Raw genomic sequence first — 17,576 nt, forward strand, 5'->3', positions numbered from 1 at the left:
AGCGTCCTGGAAGAGCTCACGCTTTGGTGGCTGCCCCGAGTGCACTTAGGTACCCGGGGAGTGAGACTCCCACTCTTCCGCTCTTCTACCCCTGATGCTCCCAGGGCCGGGTGCGCGCGTCACTGCTAGAGAGATGCCCCTGCATCCTGTCCACTAAGCCGCTCACTGATAATGAAATATCGCTGGGGACCGCGGGACAACACAGCAGAAATGCTCTCTGGAAGATTTTGTTCTCTTTTGCCAGAGTTGCAAAACTGAGCCCATAAGACCACAAGTAAGATAACGGCTCTGAGACCTCATGAAAACACACCAGATTTCAGCACACAGCAGAGGCTGGGAGGGGAACGGACAGAGCTTTCGGGTCCCAGGGTCAATGGAGAGACCCACGGCTGGCGAATCACAGCGACGGGAGCCACATTTCTCCCGCACTGCCCAGAGCTTTGACATGCATTTGGACTCTAGCAGGGAGGCAGCTGTTTTCATCCCCATTTTACAGAAAGAGCAACTGAGTCCAGGAGACTGGCATTTAGGAGACTGTGTGGCTAGTTTAAAGTGGAACCAAGACTTGAACTCAAACTTGCCAAAAGTATGGGGGACTTTCAACACAGCTTGTCTGCACTATGAGGTCTCTAACCGCACCCCTCTACCCTGGCCAAGGCTTTGTGGACATTGAGGGGATCACCAAACCATGTGTCCAAGTTCAGCGAGGGGACTCCCTGACAGTTATCTCTTGGGCACCGTCGTACTCAACACTCAGAAGTGAGTCAGGGAGAAGGAGCTGGGCTGAAGCTCATTGCGTCACTGGCCTGGGCTGCAAGTGCGATGTGTTTAGGAGAATCTGCCAGAAAGATGAATCTCGGGACTTAGCCTGTCAGCCGTCAGCTCCCAGCCTGTGCCAAGCTCCCTGCTTTTGCACATGCTGTTCCCACAGCTCATCCCATGACCCCGACGTGCCCCGCTTCACTGGCCCGGGCCGGGGAGATGAATTCCTGCTCATCGCTAAGACTCAGCCCGACAATCACGGCTTCCTAGAAACCTCCAGCGTAATCACACCGCAGATCTGCGGGTCTCGTTCACCGTGGAAGCATCGATGTCTAAGTCAGTGTTTGATAAATATTTACGGGATGACTGTGTGGCCCCCTCTTCCTCCCAGCTGGATCAGAAAAGCCATATAAGGACTGATTTGGGCTGCTTCTTTATTGACTGCAGCATGGGCACTCGGGGAAGAGAGACCTGGGTTCAATTCTTGACCTTGCCCCTCACTGGCCCTTGGCCTTGCCCAAGGCTGTGTAATCTTGGACATAGCACTGAGCTTCTTGAGTTCACGTCTGTGGGTGGAGGGGAGTGACAAGCCCTATGGCTGTGAGGAAGGACCAAAGTCCTGAACTTCAGTTCCCCAGTCAGTGCACTGCCTGTTATAATAATGAGGCTGTGCCAGAGCCTCCAAAAATGCATCGTTCAAAGGGATTTTAGAAGGCTGGAGTTAATAATGTGGAATGCTATGAAGAGACAATTCTCTCTTCATATTATTTCAAAGCCCACGTTTGCCTTAACAAAATGCAATGTTTAAAAATCCGGCTGGACATGGTGGCTCATGCCTGTAATCCCAGAACTTTGGGAGGTCAAGGTGGGTGGATCACCTGAGGTCAGGAGTTCAAGAGCAGCCTGGCCAACGTGGTGAAACCCCACCTTTATTAAAAGTACAAAACTTAGCCAGGTGTGGTGGTGCGTGTCTGTAGTTCCAGCTACTCAGGAGGCTGAGGTAGGAAAATCACTTGAATCTGGGAGGTGGAGGTTGCAGTGAGCCGAGATCGTGCCTCTGCACTCCAGGCTGGGTAACACGGCAAGACTTAAAAAATAAAAAATTTAAAAAATTAAAAATTAAAAAAAAAAAAATCCTATTAGGCCAGGCGCGGTGACTCACATCTATAATCCCAGCACTTTGGGATGTTGAGGTGGGAAGATCGCTTGAGCTCAGGAGTTTGAGACCAGCCTGGGCAACATGGTGAGATCCTGTCTCTCCTAAAAATAATAATAACCAAAAAATTAGCCAAGCACGGTGCCACAGGCCTGTAGTCCCAGCTACTCATGGAGGGGCTGAGATGGGAGGATCGCTTGAGCCCGGGAGATGGAGACTGTAGATCATGCTACTGCTTTACAGCCTGGGCGACTCTATCTCAAAAGAAAAAAAGGAAAAAAAAATCTGTTAAATGTCCAATGCTTGGGGGATGGCAGGGGGACCCTCTACTGAATTTGAAACACATATTAGCTCAGTATATGCCTTGAGCATTGGCCATTTTTCCCCAGATGTCCAAGATGTCATGCGCCAGGTCTGGGGGATTCATGTCACCACCCGGCCAGGTGCCACCCATGCAAATGTATTTGGTGATTCACGCCGAGGTTACCCTGTCAGATGTCGTTTCTGTCATGGAGCTCTGTCCTCTTCCATGGGTGGGTCTCAGCTGAGTTGACAGGCCCATAGGCACCCCCAGCCCTGGGCTCCCCACCCAGGACTGCAGCTGCTCTGACTCTCAGCCTCCCTCCCTGGACCCCGAGCTTCTCAAGGGCCGCAACAGTGGTGGGATGGTAAATCATTCACCACCAGCTTCCAAAACAGAAACCAAGCAAAAACCACCCTGCCTTGTGGTGTTTGCCAATTCCCTCCGTGTAAATACTCCCACCGTGGCCAACTTCAAGCAACCAGCGTGAAGTCAGTGAGCGTGGAGTTTCTGGAAAGAGATCCCCAGAGGCACACGCTCAGGCAGCCTTTCCATGACGCAGATCCCATAGACACTGACAATCTCAAGAGCGGAGGCCACAGTAAAATGCAGGAAAAAAGTCAAAAGTGACAGGTTTTAAGTATTTATTACCTTCTTTTTAAATATGACTTCTTTTTTTTTTAAGACAGAGTCTCACCCTGTAGCCCAGGCTGAGACTAGAGTGCAATGGCATGATCTCAGCTCACTGCAACCTCCACCGCCGAGGTTCAAGCAATTCTCCTGTCGCAACCTCCCGAGTAGCTGGGACTACAGGTGCATGCCACCACGCTTGGCTAATTTTTGTATTTTTAGTAGAGACAGGGTTTCCCATATTGGTCAGGCTGGTCTTGAGCTCCTGACCTCAGGCAATCCACCTGCCTCGGCCTCCCAAAGGGCTGGGATTACAGGCGTGAGCCACCATGCCCAGAATATAACTTAACTGTAAGTTTTTATAATCTAACGTTTAATGATGGTTGTGTTGAACTGGTTCGCAATCCATTTTTTATTGAATTTTATTTATTTATTTGTTTTGAGGCAGGGTCTCACTATTACCCAGGCTAGAGTGCAGTGGTGCAATCATGTCTCACTGCAGCCTCAACCTCCCAGGCTCAAATGATCCTCCCACCTCAGCCTCCCAAGTCGCTGGGACTACAGGTGTGCAACACCAGGCACAACTAATTTTGTATTTATAGTAGAAATGGGGTTTCACTATGTTGCCCAGGCCACCCTCGAACTCCGGAGCTTAAGTGATCCTCCCACCTCAGCCTCCCAAAGTGTTGGGATTACAGGTGTGAGCCACTACGCTGGCCCTGAAAATGTAACTATCAGCTCTCAAGAGCTGGTATGAGCCAGTCCAAGCTGGCTGCAGTTCACCATTGGCCGGCACTGAGCCTTGTTCAATCAACTTTACATCCCCAACAAATGTTCATCAGCAAACCCACACCAACGCAGGTTGAGGAAGAGGCTGCCGCAGGAGTGGCCTGGGCCCTCTACTCCTACACCGAACATTTCATGTGGTCCACAAACTGACGAGGTCACTGTGACAATAGCCCTATTTTACAGATGAGGAAACTGAGGCTCAAAAAAAATAAGCAACTTGCCTGTGGTCACACAGAAGGCCTGAGGACAATGTCGATTCATTCACCACGCCCTGGTCCCTCACCAGTCCTGGCTCCTCCACGCAACTCTCCTAAACGTCAGGGCAGTTCTGACCTGTGGCCCCGCACCACTCAGCTGAGACCCATGGTCCATACGAGAGCAGCTGACCCCAGAAGCCTGGGGGTCGAGGTGTTCTCTAGGCTCTACTCTTCCTCACAAGTATCAAAGGAGAACTCAGATCTGAGCAAGAGGCCAAGGGCAGATCAGAGTCATACCCACAAACCACCCAGAAATTCCAGGAATGAAGCGGTGGCTGGAACGAGGGGTACTCCACTCCCCCCGCCTGTGTCTCTGGCAGATCCCTTGACTGAGCAGAACATCCCGTTAGGAGCGCCTGGGTAAGCACCACACAGTGAGTGGGGGCCCTCTCTCCCCTACTCACTGCAGCCTGGCAGTTTTCCTTAAACCCTCCTTGGCAGGATTAAGGCCAGACCCAAGGGAGGCCACAGACTAGCTCCAGCTCCTTCCCTAGCTGCTGCCTGCACTGTGCTGAATTCCCCATCTCCCCAGGACAGTCAACGGTCCACTCAGCTTAAAGGCGACACCAGCCCCACAAGCCACCTTCTCTCCTCCTGTCCCCTCAACAAAAGATAATATTCTTTTTTTTTTTTCTTTTTGAGATGTAGTCTCATTCTGGCCCCAGGATGGAGTGCAGTGGTACGATCTCAGCTCACTGCAACCTCTGCCTCCTGGGTTTAAGCAATTCTTCTGCCTTAGCCTCCCGAGTAGCTGGGACTATAGGCACACACCACCACATCCAGCTAATTAACAAAAGATATATTCTTATGGGATTTCTGACACAATATGTCTGGATGCTTAATTAAGCAAAAAAACTATACAATGCTTTTCATTGTTTACATACTGTGCTAAGAATACACAAAATTCTGGACAGAAAGAAAATAGTCATTCAACAAACTCTTATTTAATCTACTATGTGCAAAAAAAAAGAACTGAAAAGCAGGTGCATTCGATGCAAGCCAAGGTGATATACAAGAAAAGCCACTTTTAAGGAACCAGGTAATAAATTAATACATTCTTTAAAACCCCAGGACATAACTCCTGGGGCACCTTTCTCCCTTCTTGAAGACGTGTGGATGTTTCCCTGGAAACAATGTTCCCGGCAAAGCTTTAAAAGATAAACAGCAGGAGCCCTCCCTCTCCGAAAGGAAAGGAATTACGGACGCCCAGAAGGCAATGCGGAAAGGCATAGAGAAGAATGGGCAGCTCTGGGTTCGAATTCCGCCTCCGCCGCATGGAGCTGGGCATGCCTCACCTTCCTCAAGCCTCTAATTCCTCACTCATGCATGAGGCCCTGATCTTCTTCCATGGCTAGGGAGGGAGGGTGCTATGATTACCCAGGATCATGTTTATAAAAGGCCCAATGAGAGAATCCCAGGAACTTAATGATGTTTAATGATGTTTCTTTCCCTTCTCCTCCTGAGTAAATTCAGGGCCCCAGATCATCTCTGTGCCGGGCTCCAGGGCTGGCAGCCCGGGCCAGTCTCCCTGCCTGAGAAGCGTGATTCACTGACAGGTGGCATCCGCGAAGATGAGTCGAGAGCCGGCTGCGGAACCTCCGCATCAATCTGCAGGTGAAAATCCCAGGAGTCCTTGGGATCTGCAAGTGAACAAGACCGAATCTGCCCTCAGGACTGGGAGGAGACAGAGAGTAAACGGGCAGTGGACAGGTAAATACAGAAGGTGTGAGCAGGACAGCCCAGGGACACAGATGGCGAAGATGAACAGAGGAGGGGGGCAGAACAACTCTGGTTGGGGTCGACGCCAAGGTCCTGCTGAGCTCTCTTTTTTTTTTTTTTTTGACACGGAGTCTCGCTCTGTCCCCCAGGCTGGAGTGCAGTGGCGCAATCTCGGCTCACTGCAAGCTCCGCCTCCCGGGTTCACGCCATTCTCCTGCCTCAGCCTCTCCGAGTAGCTGGGACTACAGGCGCCCGCCACCACGCCCGGCTAATTTTTTTTGTATTTTTAGTAGAGACGGGGTTTCACCGTGGTCTCAATCTCCTGACCTGGTGATCCGCCCGCCTCGGCCTCCCAAAGTGCTGGGACTACAAGCGTGAGCCACTGCGCCCGGCCCCTGCTGAGCTCTTAAAGAAAGGGCACTGTAGGCCCGGTGTGGTGGCTCGCACCTGTAATCCCAGCACTTTGGGAGGCCGAGACGGGCAGATCACCTGAGGTCAGGAGTTCAAGACCAGCCTGGCCAACATGGTGAAACTGTCTCCACTAAAAATACAAAAATTAGCCGGGCGTGGTGGTGCATGCCTGTAATCCCAGCTACTTGGGAGGCTGAGGCAGGAGAATCACTTCAACTTGGGAGGTGAAGATTGCAACGAGCCGAGATCACACCACTGCACTCCAGCCTGGGCAACAGAGTGAGACTCCATCTCAGAGAAAAGAAAAAAAAAAAGAAGAAGAAGAAAGAAAAAAGAAAGGGCACTGCAGGCAGCAGGAAGTGCAAGGACAAAGGCTCAGAGGGGGTCACAGTCGAGGCGTGACCGTGACCGAGGACAGGCGAAAAGCCCGTGAAGCTGGGGAGGAATGGGGTCAGGAGGCAGCTAGGGCCAGGTGGTGAGGGGCCTCGAAGGCCACGGTGAGGACTCTTGGTTTTCCTCTAAATGCAAAGAGGGCCTTGGAGGGAAGGAAGTTGGGTGGTGACAGGGTCTGATTTGTGTCGCAAAAGCCTTGCAACACGCAACAGCACAGACAAACCCCGCAGACACGGTGCTCAACCAACAAAAGGGGCCAGACTCCAGTGATTCAACACGCATGGTTTCATTTAGGTCAAGTCCAAACCAGGCAAACCCAGCCTGTGCCCTTAGAAGTCCGGAAATGACTACCCTTGGGGGGTGCTGGGCAGGGAGAGGGGCCTGAGGGGCTTCTGGGGGCCGGCCAGGCTCTGCTGTGACCGGGGCTACGGCGCTTTGTGAAAATCTCTCTACCGGCACGGAGACAGCTGTGCCCTCTTCCCTGGTATGTTAAGCAACAAGAAGAAATTAAAAAAAAAAAATTGATGTTGCTCTGACCTCTGTTTGAAGACTGGATTAGCAGGGCAGGAGGGGTCCAAGGAGAGAGCACACCACTACGCAGAGAAGATCCCCGGGCCTTCCCTCAGGAGTCTCAGAGCTGAAACAGGCCTGGGGCCCCGGCTCAGCAGCCTTCAAAGTGAACTGCGATGTGTCAGGCCCCAGATAAAGTCCAGCTGGCGGCCGGGCCTCCCCCTTGGACCCGCACACGACTCTCCCAGACAGAGCCCAGTTCATCCCAAGTCTGAGAGAGCACTTTGTCCTGCGATGCCAAGGCCCAGCTGAAAATACCTTCTCAGTCCCAGGGCAGCCCCAGCCTCGCAGGTCCCAGGGAATAAACCGTGTCTTCCCTCCCGGGGAGAACGGACTGGCTGTGTGGGCAGCAGGCCTGGGGCAGGAGGGAGAGATGGCAGGGAAGATGGACACACATCATAGAGGTGTCTTCAATGCCCTTGAGGAAACAGCTCACCCCTTCAGGGGTTATAAATAAATGTGGGTAGCTGGCTCTTCCCAGGCACATAGGGGCATGAAACGTGCTCTGAAGGAAGGTGCCGGCATCCTCAGGACACTGACTCAAGCCCTGGAGCATCAGGGCGTCACAGCCTCAGCACAGAGTGCCAAAGGGCTGAGTGTTCTTCTGGAAGAAAGCCTTCCAAATATGCCAACAACTTGTTCTTAAGGGGCCTTCCTGATTTTGGAGGGAGGTGGTCTTTCAGCTCCCAGGTCACTCGTGACTTCTTTCTGGTCACACCAGGCCCTATAACCAGAATCATCCACACAGCTCCACATTGACCCCAGTAACCAGCCCTCCATGCCCCACCTTTGTGCCAGGGCCCCAGGGCAAGCCTTCTTTAGCTTTCTAGGATAACAGGATGCTTTCTTACAACAGACTGCCAGTCCCACCCCATAGCTTCTGATCCAGGTCTCCAGAGAAGCCTGAAAACCTGCATTTCTATGAGTCCTCAGGTGTTTCCAGGCCAGGAACCCCCTTTTTTTTTTTTTTGAGACAGAGTCTCACTCTGTTGTTCAGGCTGGAGTGCAGTGGCGTGAACACTGTTCACTGTAGCCTCAACCTCCAGGGCTCAAGTCTCCCACCTCCCAAGAAGCTGGAATTACAGGTGTGCACTACCATGCCTGGCTAATTATTTTTCTTCTTTTATTTTATGTATTTATTGTATTTATATTTATTTATTTATTTATTTATTTATTTATTTATTTGAGATGGGGTCTCTCTCTGTCACCCAGGCTGGAGTGCAGTGTTGTGTTCTTGGCTCACTGCAGCCTCTGCCTCCCAGGCACAAGCGGTTCTCCTCCCTCAGCTTCCCAAGTAGCTGGGATTACAGGCGTGCACCACCACGCCTAGCTAATTTTTGTATTTCCAGTAGAAACAAGGTTTTGCCATGTTAGCCAGGCTGGTCTCGAACTCCTCACCTCAAGTGACCTGCCCACCTTGGCCTCCCAAAGTGCTGAGATTACAGAGGTACGCCACTGCACCTGGCCTTTCTTCCTTTATTTTAGAAACATGGAGAGGACAAGACATATTGAGAGGACACCGACTAATTTTTAAATTTTTTGTAGAGACAGCACCTCACTATGTTGCACAAGCTGGGCTTGAACTCCTGGGCTCAAGCAATCCTCCCGCCTCGACCTCCCAAAGGGTTAATGTTACAGGTGTGAGCCACGGTGCCTGGCTGCAGGCCCCCACTCTGAGAGGCACTTCTCTAAATTATAAGAGCCTCTCGGTTTTCCTGCTTCCCCCACTTTGATCCAACATTTCCCAAACCCCGTCCTTTGAATCCCCCACTTCCCAAGTTTTCCCACCTTCCTACTGTGTACCGGTTCTAGTACATACTTTGATTTTGTTTTGAGATGGCATCTTGCTCTGTCACCCAGGCTGGAGTGCAGTGGCGCGATCTCGGCTCACTGCAACTTCCGCCTTCTGGGTTCAAACAATTCTTCTGTCTCAGCCTCCTGAGTAGCTGGGACTACAGGTGCCTGCCACCATGCCTGGCTAATTTTTGTATTTTTAGTAGAGATGGGGTTTCACCTTGTTGGTCAGGCTGATTTCAAACTCCTGACCTCAGGTGATCCACCCGCCTCGGCCTCCCAAAGTGCTGGGATTACAGGCGTGAGCCACCACGCCTGGCCCCATATTTTGTATTTTTATTTAACTTGGCTTGTTTTTTGGGTTCCAAGAAATTTACTTTAAAAAGGTAACTTTCTATCACTCCCACTGGCAGAGAATCTGATCACTGGTGCCGTGAACAGACAGCAGGAGTGAAATTAAACACAGTAAAAACAAGACAGTTATTTCCTGCCAGCCGGGCACTGATACCAGCCAAAGGCTTTGTTGTAGAGGATGCTTGCTCTTTGTTGTAAAGGGAGATCAGGGTGTGGGAGAGGTGTTAGGGACAATTCCATGTGTGACTTTCACCTTGCCATAAGCAGAAGGACCGAAAGAACAGAGAATGGAAAGAACACAGAACGGAAAGAACAGCCCTTGGATTGCGGGCATTTGCTGCTGGATCTGTGCACGTGCTCAGTCACCTTGGGGACCACTAGGTATGGGCTCTGCACACTTTGGGGGACACAGTTCATTCTACAGTGAGCTGTTCTCAAGTTCTCAATGCTACCGTGTTACTCTCTGTTCACCTTGATGGTGCCCACTAAGCGGTACAGCTCATCACAACACCTGCAGGGCAGACCTTTGCCACCCTGAGCCTGACTCGTAGACTACAGGCACACCAAACTTCCTGCCATTCTCCAAGAGTCCCAGGCCCTTCTCCACCTCCAGGCCTTTGCACACACATGGTGCCTCTGCCTGGGGCACCCTCGCCAGCTCCCCACCCACCCACTATCATCTTCCCTTGCTGGCAAATCCCTGCCTGTTTCCTCCAGGAGTTATCAGGCTCTTCTCAAGTCAGGCTCAGAAGATGCCAGCTCCATGCCAGCTCCCATTCCTTAGAGGGGTCCGGTTGAGTCCTTTCCCTATTCAAAAAAAATTTGGGGTAGGGTCAGTTCCAGCTCACTTGATTACAAGCAAAATGGGAGCATGACTTTTTTTCCTGGGATGTTGCCATTCTGTGCTCAAAATAAAACACGCTCCAGAAATTGGGATTGAAAATGCGGGATTTCATAATTTATAATTTTTAAAAAATGATGGTCCGGAAATTGCACAATCCTCGTCAGGACGTTTTTTTCCCTCTGACTCTGTGGTTTTTGTCTAAGCTGACGCGGCACTCACGACAATCAAAGATAAATCTCCCTCGGGCTGGACCATGATGTCCTCGCAGCCTTGCAGGAGGGGTCTTCGTCCAAGAGTACTCGTCATTGCACAGCCTGGGGTAGAAGGCAGGGCTCCCCCAGGGCAAGTCTCAGGATTCCCTGCCTGCTGCTGCTGTGACCCAGGTGGCATGTCAACACTGCCCACAAATGCCAAATGCCAGGGCTTCCCTGCACCCATGGAGAAGGCCAGCAACACATTCTGGAATGACAGGACCTGAGCTGATGCTTCAAGAAGGAAGTCAAACAAGAGGCCACAGTCTCCTCAATAAGTTAAACATAAAGTTACCATATGACCCAGCAATTCCCTCCCAGGTAAGCACTCAAGAGATATGAAAACATCCGCCCTCAAAAAACCTTGTACGCAGATGTTCACAGCAGAAGCCTTCGTAAAAGCCAAAGGTGGAAACAGCCCAGACTTCCTTTACTGGAAGAATGGATAAACCAAACGTGGTCTATTAATACACTGGAATATTACTCAGCCATAAAAAGGAATGAAGGTCTCATACACATTGCAACATGGATGAACCTTGAAAACATGATGCTGAGTGAGAGGAGCCAGACACAAAAGGCCGCACACTGTGTGATTCCATTTACATGAAATGTCCAGAATAAGCAAGTTCGTAGAGACACAAAGGAGATGAGTGGCTGAAGGGAGGAGAATGGCGAATGATGCCTAATGGGCATGGGGTTTCCTTACAGCATGATGAAACGCTCTAGAATTAGTGGTGGTGGCTGCACAATACTGCAAATGTACTAAATGCCACTGAATTGTACACTTCAAAATGGGTTAAATGGTAAATTTTATGTTTATGTGTATTTTTACAATACATTTTTTCAGGAAAAAGAAAAACAGAACGTGGCCCATCCTATTAACCACCACCCGCATCTGCCTGTCCCAGAACTCAGCGTGCTCTATTTAAGACTTTACAAGGTGCCCTAGGTCCCCGTCCCTGGAAGGTCTGAGCATCTGTTCCACTCAGTGAACTGAAGACGAAGTGAAATATGCCCAGACTGAATTTTCCTTTCCTGACAAGCCATCAGCCCCTTTTGAGTGATCCTGGGTTTGCACATCTGGGACTGATCAAAAACCAGTGCGTTTGCAAAAAAAAGAAAAAAGAAAAAAAAGAAAGAAAAAGCCTCCTGAGTCAGGCGCAGGCAGACATGCAGGCACCTCCCACAAGCAGCAAAGGACGCTGGTGACAGAGGAAAGAAAAGTTCCAGTTCCCACAGGCCAAAGAGGTCAGTGCCCTGCCTCCAAAAGCTTTCTGACCTCCAAAGACGTCAGAGGGTCCTGCCTCGAAAAACTTGCAAATGCAGCCTACAAAGGGCCACATACTTAACTTGGGGTCTTTTGAGGGATGAAGTGCAGAGGTTTTAAGAGACCTCGCAGTCTTCTTCCCTAGCTCAGGCCTTCCCAGTCAAGCCAACTCTCCTCTCCAGGCCACAGGCAGGACACAGAGCCAGCACTGATCTGGGTCCTGGGACAGGGGTCCCAGGACCTGTCAGCAACGTTGAGCCCAAGCCCAGGGTCAGTTGATCCCCTTCCAGTCTCACCCTAACCGGGACCAGACACCCAGATCCCTGCCAACGTTAAAAAAACTCCCACATGGCATGAAAAGCCTCAACTAGTAGCAAGCTCTGCCGGGACAGTCATGTGGCTGGTCATTAGATGGGCACCTTCCCGCAGAATCTGGCACAGGGCACAGCCTGGACGGCAGCTCCACCCCGCCCTGTCTGTGTCATGTTGGGCACACACCTTAATAATTCTGAGCCTCGATTTACTCCTTGTAAAAAGTGCCCAGCTCATAGAGCAGGCAGTGAGCTCCTCTGTGGAAACCCTGGGCATGTCTGGTCTCTACTGAGCATCATGTAAATGTCAGCTGCTTGTATTATTACAAATGGCATTATGACTATTCCTACTCTTACATCTGAAGAGACTCTGCAAAAATCAAAATCTCTTGGTTTCTCCTCCCTGGGTACATTGTCCAGTGGTTTTACCTGGAGCCCCTCTAAGACAAAACATCACCTGTGTGAAGGTCAGGTTCATGGGTGGAGTTGGCAGTGGGCAGAGAAGTGTCTTAAAGAAAGCAGGGTCAAGAGTGCAGATAGGACCCACCTGGGGGTGACAGCATTCCATACCAGCTGGGGGATCTTAGGCAAGCACTTCACCTTGCTGAGCCTCACTTTCCTCAGCTGCGAAGTGGGCATCAAGAGGCCTACTGCCCCGGGGAGTTGCAGCGATGACAATACAAGTAAAATGTGTGGCACAGACCGCGTGCCTGCCGCACGGGCAATACAGTCCCACACCCACCCCTTCTCCTGAGTGGAAACAGCCAGATCAGGGGCAGAAGCAGAAAATCAGGTGCATACAACCTAAGGAGCCCTGGGACAGCTGACAGTCACAACTCATGGCCTCAGTCTACTGGAAAGGGCCACGCCCCGGTCCTGTTCTGCAGGCTCTCTTCACTGTCAGACACCAGACCCTGGATGGGGAAAGCAGGCTCACCCCATTCTACCAGGGCAAGGGGTCCAAAGGCCCAAAGGGGAAACTCGCAACCCCACTCTCGGTTGCAAGGCAAGCCAGGCATTTGCACGGGTTCTGGGATGCTTCTCTCAGCCAGGGCAGCAACTCACATTTTGGCTGAGAGATGCCCAATTCAAGTTGGACTGTGATGAGTAGGCATCAGCGAAGTCCTCCCTGGCTTGTCCACCAGCCCAGCCTTAGCAAGGGAGGCTCTGAGTCTGCAGCACATGAGGGACTAGCCTTGGCTCTGTCCACGTGGGACGACTGATCTCCCCCACACTCCAGAGTGAGCCTTCGGCTTCCAGGGTAACTCTCCCCATGCAGGAGTTATGCAGGTGCCCGCTCTGGCTAAAGAATGGGTTTCTGGGGAAACGTGTTCCCCCAAACTGCAGAACCCTGACATGGCCCCAAGTCTCTCCACATCCATTTGAAGCTGTGGAGACAGACAGAGCTGGGTTCCAGCCGTGGCTCTGCTGGGACAACTTACTTCACCTTTCTGACCCTCAGCATCTTCATCTGAAATATGGGCAGAAGGCTACCTTGCAAATGAAATCATAGAGGGGCGTGGCCCTCTCAACTGCAGCTGAATGCACATGCCACTAGATCACCTTGGTCCTCCAGACATGAGTAGGACACATTCTAATGCCTGCCATATCCATGCCATCAGCTTTCCAGTTATTGACACCCACTACGAACACAGGAATGCAACTAATGCTAGTGAACCACACAAGGAAGGCAAGAGAGTAAACAGCCTCCAAGGAGCAGGATTCTGCGCTCAGATCGGCGTTGAATCCCTGTTCCTTGGAGTCCTGGCTGTGAGGTCCTGGGCAAATGAGTTGTCCTCGCTGAGCCTCAGTTTCTCCATCTGCAAAAGGGCATGTCGCAAAGCTGTGTTCCGTGATGCAAGCAGAGCACTCGGTGTGGTGCCGGCACAGTCAGCCCTGCGAGGTGGCATCTGTTCTAGTTATACCAGCTTCTCGGGAGGGTAACAGTTTGCAAAAGGGAGAGACATGGAAGTCACACTTACCTCCACAGGGCTCCAATCACCAGCTCTCTGGCGTCTCCCGCGTCGAGCAGACGCGGTAGCAGCGGCGACAGCGCGGGCACGGCAGGCACAGCGGGCACAGCGAGCAGACAGCTCAATGGGAGCAGCTGGAGACGCCCTGGGACGCGAGTGGGTGGCGGGGCTCGGAGCACCGCGTCTTGTAGGCTACCCGGAGCCCGGAGGCCACGCCCTCAGATGGCTGGCGGCGCTGGTAGGACCGAGTAGCACCGGCGCCGCCCCCGGCCCCGCTCCGCAGGCTCATCGGGCCGAAGGAGGCGGGGGGCAGCTGAGGCGCGGGCGCCGGGTGGGCGAGGAAGGCGGGGCCGCTGGCCTCCAGGGCCGGCTAGGGACAAGGAGACACTTAGCTTCCTCGCCACTGGCCACACAAGTATAGTTTTCATTGAGCGCTTACTATGGGCCTGGCGCGGTGCCAAGCGCTTTCCACAAGGGGCTTGCTAATTTACCAAACCCCAGCTCTCTGCAGCTCAACTGGAAAATAGGAATAAGGAGGCGACCTTCCAGAATTTTAGCAAATGAAATCCGCAAGGGCTGGGCGCTGTGAACTGTGGCGCGGTGCAGAGTACACCGTTACTGAGTTGACTGCCACACTCTACACGTGCTTAGAAAACTTAGGCACACTCTTCCCAATTTGCAGACGAAGAAAGGGAGACTTGTTACCGGATGGGGGCGCTAGCGCGGGAGTCCAGGCTCCGCACTTTACCTTCAATGACTCTAGGACGCGTTCCTAGGAATCCAGGGAGGTGGAAATCACCCCATTTCACAGATCCAGTAGCTGAGGCTTGGAGAATAGCGTGCCTCAAGTCCTGTAGCTAGGAGCAGTGCAGCATGTTCATATCTCTTTTGCCCGGGGGCATTTAGGATTCTTAACCTCTGCAGGTATATACGGAAATCAATTTAGAGCCAGACTAAATCACCTTTGAAACAGGTAAATCCACGTTCCTTAAGAGTTAAGGGACTCCCCAGTGCTTCCCCCTCAGTCACAGAATGTGGACGGGTATGCAGGCACTGCGCGGTAAGGTGCTGGGCCCCAAGGGCAGGAGGGGGCCTGTCCACACTGCTCACCTCCGCACCAAGACACCGGAATCAGCTCCTTCAGCATCAACTCGTTCCCCAAATACCCATCGAGTCGCTCTGTGCCGGGCCCTTTCCTATACAGCAGGCACAGACAAGACACCTCTGGGATCTCAGAGTCTGGGGCCCCCACGAGCCAGGGCACGTGGGAGAAACAAGGATGGGGAATGGGTGGAACAAGGACTATGGAAGGCTGCCTGCGTGAAGTGGAGTCAAACGGGGAAGCCTTGCCTAAGATTTTGGTGCGGCTCAAATGCAGATACAGAACAACGTAGATTGGCCAGGCGCAGTGGCTCACACCTATAATCCCAGCCCTCTGGGAGTTTGAGGCGGGCGGATCACCTGAGGTCAGGAGTTCGAAACCAGCCTGGCCAACATGGTGAAACCGTCTCTACTAAAAATACAAAAATTAGCCGGGCGTGGTGGTGCATGCCTGTAGTCCCAGCTACTTGGGAGGCTGAGGCAGGAGAATAGCTCGAACCTGAGAGGCAGAGGTTGCAGTGAGCTGAGATGGTACCACTGCACTCTAGCCTGGGAGACAAGAACAAAACTCCACCTCAAAAAGATAATAATAATGCAGATGTTCTCTGTTATCTTTCGTTCCTCTTTTTGTTTTACTTTTCTCAGTCTTTGAAGCATCATTCTTCAGATGCGCTCAATTGTTATGCAGTCATCGAATAATTAAGCACCTACTATGTGCTGGGCTCTGTTTCAAGCACTGGAGGGCTCATTAGTGAATAAGACTGTCCCAGAACAACAGTCCTTGGATTGACAAGGGACAAACCCAAGGGGAGAAGAGATCTGTGTTAGCAGATGCCTTTGGAGGCCTGGCACCATGGCTCAGGCCTGTAATCCCAGCACTTTGGGAGGCCCAGGCAGGTGGCTTGAGTTCAGGACCAGCCTGGGCAACATGATGAAATGCAGTCGCTACAAAAATTGGCCAGCATGGTGGCACGTGCCTGGGGTTCCAGCCACTCAGGAGTCTGAGGTGGGAGGATTGCCTGAGCCTGGGAAGCGGAGGTTGCAGTGAGCTGAAATCGAGCCACTGCATCCCAGCCTGGGTGACAGACCAAGACTCTATCTCAAAACAAAACAAAACGAACAAACAACAACAACAACAAAACAGATGCCTCTGAGTACCTGACCCCAAAGCATTATACTGCCAAATCCTGCCACCCCCAACAACCCTCCAGGCTGGTACTGTTATTAGCCTCATTTTTCCAATGAGGGAACTGAGCACAGAGAGTGTAAGTCACTTCCCTGAGGCCACACAGCTTCTGAATAGAAGAGCTGGGATTTGAATTCACACTCTCACCCACGCGGCTGCCATTGCCTATGACCATGAAATCTTGGGTGCAGGGGAATGGAATAAACTGGGCCCCCACTCCATCCCTACTCCAGCAAAGGGAAGGAAAGCTACACACAATCAGCCTTTTCACAGGCCCAGCATGTGGATGGGTGGTTGGTAGTTGTCAACAGTGACATGTTTGCCACTTTGCTAATCCAATGCTCATCTCCTTACAGATCCTTTGTATGGCAACCCTGTAGGCTCCTCACCGGCCTAGGGGGCTTTGGGGAGACCCATCCCAGCCCAGATGCTCCAAGGACACCATTGGCAGAGCTGCAACCAGAGACCACTGCTCTGCAAGCTACGACTGCTGTCCGGGCTGGACCACCCACAGGGCAGATTGAGTCCTTAGCTTGCTGGTTTGTGCCATCATCCAGCATCAGGCTCAGTTCAAATCCCAGCTCCTCCACTTCCAAGTTGTTGGCCTTGAGCAAGTCACTTAATGTCACTGTGTTCCATGCCCCATCTGTGAAATGAATGTGGTAATAATGGCATCTCTGTCTCTCTCTGTGGGCACAAATGGTTAATAGATGGGAAGTAATACATGGCCTGACACACAGAAAGTGTTAGTTAATACCGTTATTATTAGAGCCAGTAAAGCAAAGAGAGAGAGAGGAGTTTAGTGGTGATCAACTTTTCCATCATGTTGCAATCTCAGAATTTAATTTCCAAAACATAACATTTCAATTTGAAAAAAAAAATGGTGTTTCATGGGCAAGAGGGACCCCTGGGAAGTCCCGGATGGGAGAGCACCAAGTTGTACCAAGGAAAGGAGCAAGATGGCCAGTCCCGTCCCAAGTGCCCTCTGGGAAGGGACTGGTCACTGATATCCTTGGACATCCCAGCAAAGGCTCCTATTTGCTACCCAGGCAAGGAGTTAAATCATGGACAGTTTGAGACAAAGGAAAAAACTCATCCTTCTGGTCACAATGAAGCCCAACCTGGAAAAACGAACAGGAAAGCCTGGTGGGGCCACCCTGGAGAGCCCAGCCCTCTGCCCACTCTCTCTTGGGACTAAGATGGGCCAACAGAAGGACCGCACGCATGTCTGCAGAACGGTGGGTGGGGCCGGCTGTCATAAATGTTTAATTACGTGATGTAAAGAGCAAGGTCTTTCTTTCCTCTCGATGTGATTGCTGTAGGGCTCCTGTCCTCACACCAATTTCTTATTCATCATTTATTTTTATTGGAGGCTCTATGAACTGGACATCAAGAGCAAAGGTCAGGCAGTCCCAGCTTTTCATTTGTTCCTGCCACACCCATTCAGCAGCTGCAGAATGTCACCAGCCCTCAATTTGGCATCAAAGACCACTAATAAGCCTGGGCA

General features: G+C 51.6%; 1 protein-coding gene across 2 annotated transcripts in view; it reads right to left on the reverse strand.

Annotated features, from left to right (window-relative positions):
- CRISPLD2 (cysteine rich secretory protein LCCL domain containing 2) overlaps positions 1-13,940 on the reverse strand; it is a 90,640-nt gene extending 76,700 nt beyond the window's left edge. Inside the window, exon 1 of one of the 2 annotated variants that reach the window (XM_032156292.2) lies at positions 13,792-13,940. The gene's annotated coding sequence lies outside the window, so the exon portion shown is untranslated. The remainder of the gene's footprint in view (positions 1-13,791) is intronic. The other variant, XM_032156293.2, reaches the window with a different exon arrangement.
- Between the last annotated feature and the right edge of the window lie 3,636 nt (positions 13,941-17,576).

This window comes from Hylobates moloch, unplaced genomic scaffold (genome assembly GCF_009828535.3).
Source record: "Hylobates moloch isolate HMO894 unplaced genomic scaffold, HMol_V3 SCAFFOLD_6, whole genome shotgun sequence".
NCBI lineage: Eukaryota > Metazoa > Chordata > Mammalia > Primates > Hylobatidae > Hylobates > Hylobates moloch.